This window comes from Salmo trutta, chromosome 30 (genome assembly GCF_901001165.1).
Source record: "Salmo trutta chromosome 30, fSalTru1.1, whole genome shotgun sequence".
NCBI classification, from domain to species: domain Eukaryota; kingdom Metazoa; phylum Chordata; class Actinopteri; order Salmoniformes; family Salmonidae; genus Salmo; species Salmo trutta.
Window position 1 is genome coordinate 6,238,645 of NC_042986.1, and position 7,655 is coordinate 6,246,299.

Consider the following 7,655-nt stretch of genomic DNA (forward strand, 5'->3'; position numbering starts at 1 on the left):
CGGCCATATTCAACGGGTGTTGTACACTTTAGCTTAAGACATGTAGCTAGCTACCTAGGTAAACAATTAAGCTAGGTAAACAACATGTAAGATAACACACACATCACGTCACGTAACGTCAGCTAGGGAGCCAGCCAGCTAACGCTAACTAACAGTACACTTTAGCTTGAAATGAAACCACTTTCTGTCAGAATTAGAAATGTGTAATGTCTGAAAATGTAGCTAGCTGGACTATCTTACCCGTATACATCATCATGCATGATGGACGCGTCTCCCTGTCACGGATCCACGCCACAAATGCCCTTAGTTTGAAGATGTAATCCGGAAATAGGTGTTTTCTCGTCTCTAGCTATCATACTCTAATTCCACTGATTTCAAAACTCGATCCTCCAGAAAGTGGAGAGCAAAAAAGCCATGTTCGACAGGATTACCAACACAGACTGACCAGCTCAAATAGACAAAGCCTTCTACATGGCAGACCAATCCGAACTCATCTCTCGGCATGTCAAGCCCGCTCATTATCTCAGCCAATCATGGCTAGTGGGAAGGTTGCTGTCTTTTTATGTGGCTTATCCAACAAGGCTCGTAATTTAACAATTTTATTTGTATTTACAGATGGCATACAAGTTTGTTATTAAGGCACATGAAAGTTCACATGTTCAAGAAGGCATTTCTGCCAAAAACGCATTTTGATAAAAAAAAATGTTTTACGTTCAAACAGCTCTCCTGTGAAGTCGTGACTTGCGACATACGCCTAGTTTCCTGAATCGGGTCACATATTATCGAAAAGAGGGTTACGAATCAATGGGTCAAAATTATGTTCAATTGTAGTCTGGGGTGGTCTAGCAGTCAGGGCTGTGCAAATATAGACCAAACATGTCGCTGTGGGTTCGATTCTGGCCCACTCCCTTCTGGCAAATAACAAACATTAAAACAGGTTAATATGCCCCACAAACATTAAACAACTATACAGAGTGCCCTTAAAGTGTTGAAATAAGTAAATAAAATCAATGATGAGAGAATAGTCAAATTAACTGATAACTGACATGGTGGTGTAGCAGGAAGACCTGAATGCCATGAACCAAGAGGTTGTGAGTTCAAATCCCAGGTGTGTACATGTTTGATAATAATTACTGTATAAACGAACATGCACAATATAATCAGGTATGTCAGGTATGTCCAATACAGTGCCTTCACAATACAGTGCCTTTGGCTTTTTCCACATTTGTTGTGTTACAAAGTGGGATTTAATTGTCATTTTCTGTCAATGAACTACATAAAATACTATAATGTCAAAGTGGAAAAACAATATAACACTATATCTTGATTTAATACATCTTGGAATCACCTTTGTCAGTGATTACAGCTGTAAGTCTTTTGGGGGTAAATCTCTAAGAGCTTTCCACACCTGGATTGTGCAACATTTGCCCATTATTCTTTTCAAAATTCTTCAAGCTCTGTCAAGTTGGTTGTTGATCATTGCTAGACAACCATTTTCAGTTCTTGCCATGCATTTTCAGGCAAGTAAAAACTTTAACTCGGCCACTCAGGAACATTCACTGTCTTTTTGGTAAGCAACTCCAGTGTAGATTTGGCCTTGAGTTTTAGGTTATTGTCCTGCTGAAAGGTAAATTCATCTCCCAGTGTCTGGTGGAAAGCAGACTGAACCAGGTTATCCTGTAGGATTTTGCCTGTGCTTAGCTCCATTACATTGAACTTTTTTTTTATCCTGAAAAACTCCCCAGTCCTTAACGATTCAAATCATACCCATAACACGATGCAGCCACCACTATGCTTGAAAGTATGGAGAGAGTGGTACTCAGTAATGTGTTGTATTGGAATTGCCTTGCCATCCTTTTTGCAGTATTACGTTAGTTGCTTGTTGCAAACAGGATGCATGTTTAGGAATATTTGCATTCTGTACAGGCTTCCTTCTTTTCAATTAGGTTAGTATTGTGGAGTAACTACAATGTTGTTGACCCATCCTCAGTTTTTTCCTATCAGTCATTAAACTCTGTGTCTGTTTTAAAGTCACCATTGGCCTCATGGTGAAATCCCTGAGTGATTTCCTTCCTCTCTGGCAACTGTGTTAGGAAGGACGCCTGTATCTTTGTAGTGACTGGGTGTATTGATACACCATCCAAAGTTTAATTAATAACTTCTCCATGATTAAAGGCATATTCAATATCTGCTTTTTATTTTTATTCATCTAGCAATAAGCCCTTTGAGAGGCATTGGAAAACCTCCCTGGTCTTTGTGTTTGAAATTCACTGCTCGACCGAGAGACCTTACAATAATCTGTATGTGTGGGGTACAGAAATGAGGTAGCCATTAAAAATCATGTTAAATACATAGAGTTCATGCAATTTATTATATTTTACTCCTGAACTGATTTAGGCTTCCCATAACAAAGGGGTTGAATACTTATTGATTCAAGGCATTTCAGCTTTACATTTTTTATTAATTTGTAAACATTTCGAAAAACATAATTCCACTTTAACATTATGGGGTATTGTGTGTAGGCCAGTGACAAAACATCTCAATATAATACATTTTAAATTCAGGCAGTAACACAACAAGATGTGAAAAATTCAAGGTATGTGAATACTTTCTGAAGGCATTGTATGCAAGCTAACCTTGCCAACAGACAAAAAGAGCTGTGAATGGATCAGTGTTTCACCAATCAGGGCCTTGATGGGCTTGGGACCATCAGGCGACGTCCTGACAACAGATACACAGAAATGTTCTTGCAACGTTCCCATGAAACATGTCTTGAACATTAATACCTTATATTCTGAGAACATGGCAACCATGTTCTGTGTATGTTTGGTGGGACGTTGATAGAATATTCTCCTACCCCACAGAAAACTGGACACATGAATGTTCTTGCAACGTTCCAATGAAACACGTCTAGGACATTCACATCCTAAGTTCTGAGAACATGTTAACGACGTTCCAAGTTCTATTTGACATTAAGGGAATGGTCTCTTGGAAACATTACTTTCACATCACAGGAACATTCCTATGAAAACTTTAGTTAATGACCTAATGAGACACTTAAGGGAACGTTCTCTAAAGTTGTGGGAGCGTTTGTTGTTAGCTGGGTCAATCCCTGATTGACTTGATTTTAGATACACCTTTCAAATATGGACAGTCCATGGATATTTTTACCCGATCTTGATAAGAAATGACCGTACCAGACGCTTTTATTTTAAAGACAGTTGTATTTAATGGATAACATAAATAGAAAACAACTAAAATAATAATTGGCTAAACCAACATTAGTTTTATTCATACAAAGTGTCTGGTAAATTGCCACAGTAAATTTGCCGTGGTAAACAACGAAATATGATATTTATATTGTACTGAATTCTTGTCAAATAGATAAATCGCCCTTAGTCTTCAAAAAGGACTACATTGTTCCAATCATAATATCAACCAGAGGGGAAAATGTCTTGAAAGACTTTGGTTTCGTTGAGCTGCGACACTTTTCTTTGATGTGTAAATGATCAGACTATTCGTTTTACTTCTTGAAAACATTGAAATAAATGCAATAAACTTGTGGGCCTAATGTAGGCTAAAGACGATCTAAATGAATTGACACATTTTCGATCCAATGGTGGAACTCCAAGGACAAACTTACAAGTCCTATGACGTTTTTAATTTCCACCTCAAAATCTCTGACATGAATCTCAGCACATAGTTTATTTTCAATGTCTTGTTTGTTTTCTCTTTCAATGGTAGAATCAGTCAACATAGCATTAATTGTTGCTTGCTAGGTCTGCATGTTCGATTAATTCATTTAGCCAACTGTACCTTGTACTATTTATAATCCCGTTTTATGTTGGACGTGCGCTCACAAAGTTATTTTCAAATTATTTATTCTTTCTTTAAAGGATTTTTTTCAGGTGGCAGTCCCATTTGTAATTGTGTAGCTTTTATTGAAGAGATGAACAGGGTCTGAAAAGGGGACGATATTAGAAGGCATATCCGCGGAAAGTAGGGGTGATGACGGTGCTGCAGCTTCCCCTGATAAAAAATGTATAAAACAAATCAATATAAAAAAATGTTTTACAAATAAAATAGCAAAATCACCAAATTAGTGAACTAGGCCTTTATTATTACTCCTGTATGAGCTGAGGAAAATACTCACCAGCAGAGAGGAGAAAAAATCTCCCTAATGGAAAATAAATATACCCCCTACAAACATGTACATTTATTATAATTCACATAAGAATTCACACCGGATGCACGGTTACCTGCACATAGTCTACATAGGCTACTTGAACCAGAGCCCAGTGGAACTGCAGTCTAAGGTACACTGCATGACCAAAAGTATGTGGACACCTGCTAGTCAAACATCTCATTCCAAAATCATGGCCATTAATATGGAGTTGGTCCTCCCTTTGCTGCTATAACAGCCTCCACTCTTCCGGGAAGGCTTTCCACTAGATGTTTGAGCATTGCTGCGGGGACTTGCTTCCATTCAGCCCCAAGAGCATTAGTGAGGTTGGGCACTGATGTTGGGCGATTAGACCTGGCTCACAGTCGGCGTTCCAATTCATCCCAAAAGTGTTCGATCGGGTTGAGGTCAGGTCTCTGTGCAGGCCAGTCAAGTTCTTCCAAACCGATCTCTACAAACCATTTCTGTATGGACCTCGCTTTGTGCACGGGGGCACTGTCATGCTGAAACAGGAAAGGGCCTTCCCCAAACTTTTGCCACAAAGTTGGAAGCACGGAATCGTCTAGAATGTCATTGTATTACCATATGCAAGATTACCGTTAAGATTCCCTTCACTGGAACTAAGGGGCCTAGCCCGAACCATGACAAACAGTCCCAGACCATTATTCCTCCTCCACCAAACTTTACAGTTGGCACTATACATTCGGTCAGGCAGCGTTCTCCTGGCATCTGCCAAACCCATATTCGTCCTTCGGACTGCCAGATGGTGAAGCGACTCATCACTCCGGAGAATGTGTTTCCACTGCTCCTGAGTCAAATAGCGACAAGTTTTACACCACTCCAGCCGATGCTTGGCATTGCGTATGGTAATCTTAGGCTTGTATGCGACTGCTCGGCCATGGAAACCCATTTCATGACGCTCCCGACAAACAGTTATTGAGCTGACGTGGCTTCCAGAGGCAGTTTGGAACTCGGTAGTGAGTGTTGCAACCGAGGACAGAAGCGATATTTTTTTACACGCTATGCGCTTCAGCACTCAGTGGTCCCATTCTGTGAGCTTGTGTGGCCTACCACTTTGTGGCTGAACCTTTGTTGCTCCTTAACATTTCCACTTCACAATAACAGTTGACCGGGGCAGCTCTAACTGGAGGCCATTCTACTGACAGTGTTTTTGTATATGGAGATTGCATGGCTGTGTGCTCGATTTCATACACCTGTCATCAACGGGTGTGGCTAAAATAACCAAATCCACTAAGTCCACATACTTTTTTATATATAGTGTACAATGTAGGTACGGTACTACATTGTATACAAACACAGCTTCCAGCTGCCCCCTGGTGGCAATTCTAAATATTTCTTCAACTATTCAAATCATCCTGTTTAAGGATTATTTTCCTCCTAGGATGAAATGGGTCAAATTAAGATCAGACATCTGTATGCTTTGACTTTTATTTGCTTTGCTGAAACTAAATGACAAAAACAGAGTCATATTATACAAACCACATTCAAAAACACGAGCTCAGACAGTTGACTGTCAGTGGGGAGTTGAACGAAGAGGTTATCCTTGACAAACTTGACATTCAGTGTTTTGTTGTTTGTTTTGTTGTTGATTGATCTGATGCAGGAAGCAGGTCCTGTGTTGTGAACCAGGAGAGTGTCGACAGGGCAGGTATGGGGCCCAGGTCACATCCCGCTCTCTATCATACCCATCCTGCCCAGCATGGGCTGAGGCTGGGCGCACATTACTCCCTGCTGGAACACAAATGCCAGTCTCAGTGTCCCCCTGCAGAGATAGAGGGAGACAGGGGGTGGAGGGGAGGGAGGTTGAGGAGTGGGACAGTAGGGGTCCTGTGTTTTTTTTGTGTGGTTGTCAGAAAAGAAAGGAGAAAGAGAGAGGGAGATGAGATTTATTGGATTTGTTGCTAATTGTGTTATTATAATTCAGTGGAGAACTCAGGCTAGAACTAGGAATTAGAACCCTGTTGCTACCTGAAGCTCCAGGCTTAGTTCTGATCATAGGAATAGAATCCTATTCTATTTCTATGGTTCTGATTCAATTTCTATGGTTTTGATTCTGACTCACGTTCTATCAGAGCTGACATCACAGCATTACAATGTCAATACTCCCCTGGTTGTGACATTAAAAAGTGGCATGAAAAACATTGCAGGATACTGGAATCCCCATATGCCAAATGACAGCTCTCAAAATGTTCATTAAAATGAATACGGCAAAGCACTTTTTACACCAGTATGTGTTGACCACAGCATTTGACGTTGCCAATTTTGAGTTAACACTGTAGATCCTACTATTAATTGTATTTGCACAGTATCAGATGGAATGGAAACCGAATGAATCACTAAGACGCAGCAATAATTCAATATTTAATTCAACTGACTCATTTGTAGAGTGGCTCAGAGGTACCACCTAGTGGTCACTGATAGTTTTAGGCACTTCTGAGAGAGCCTAATCATATTCATTTGTTAGGCGCTTATACTTGTCCTATTGTGTACTTGTGAATAGGAAAGGTATCTTTTTGCATATTCCAACTCCCCCTGAAACACCCGCAGAGAGTGCAGTCACAGTATAAGGATATTACAGATCAACATGCTTCCCTGGTAGATATGTGTTCAGTTGATATTTCTGCTGTACTGTGAGGTGAGGTTGACTCTGGCCCAAACTATACTGGTTAAGATGGGGACTGGTGTGTGGCCTTTACAATCCCTCACTTTGCAAAGCAATGTCTGTCCGTGTGGCTAGGGATGGATTTGTGTGCCACAGTTAGTTGTGCGTCTCTGTAGGCCCCATTTGGTTAGACCTTGTCTTGTACAGTGACAAGAGTTAGCATGCTGGGACTTATATTATAAAATCCTTGTTTTTTGGTGTTTGGTTATAATGTTTCGTTGATTATGATTCGTCGCCGTCCACTAAAGCTATGTCGAAAACTATATATCTCCATCAGCGTAATATGCATTTAACTTGTGTTACTTAACATTTTCCTTTTCAGCAACATATTTCCCCCCAAACCGAGAATGCTAAATGTTTTGTACCATGGGATTTAGTTAGTGTTTAGAACAACATATGTGAATAGATAAATTCATGTAAATGGTATCTCAATGAAGATGTATAATGCAACATTGTAATATGAACATCAACTGAAGAGCTTGTTACAGTAATATGCTAGAATTTGGAGGTTTACTTTTTCTATGAGGTTGTCCTCTTATTTTGATGTGTCATGATTGCAAACGATACATATAGTAATCAGTTATTGTTCCTGTCAAATAGATTATGCATTTGTCAATGTCCGGTTCTGTTATTATCCAATGTACAGTATTTCAACCAAGGACAGCCAACTAATTTGAATAACTTTAGTTTGACATATTGGATATTCATCATTTTGATTGTATTTTAGCAGTTATTACATGTTTATAGGCTACAGAAGGAGGGAGAAAACTCCAAACGTATTTGTAGAGA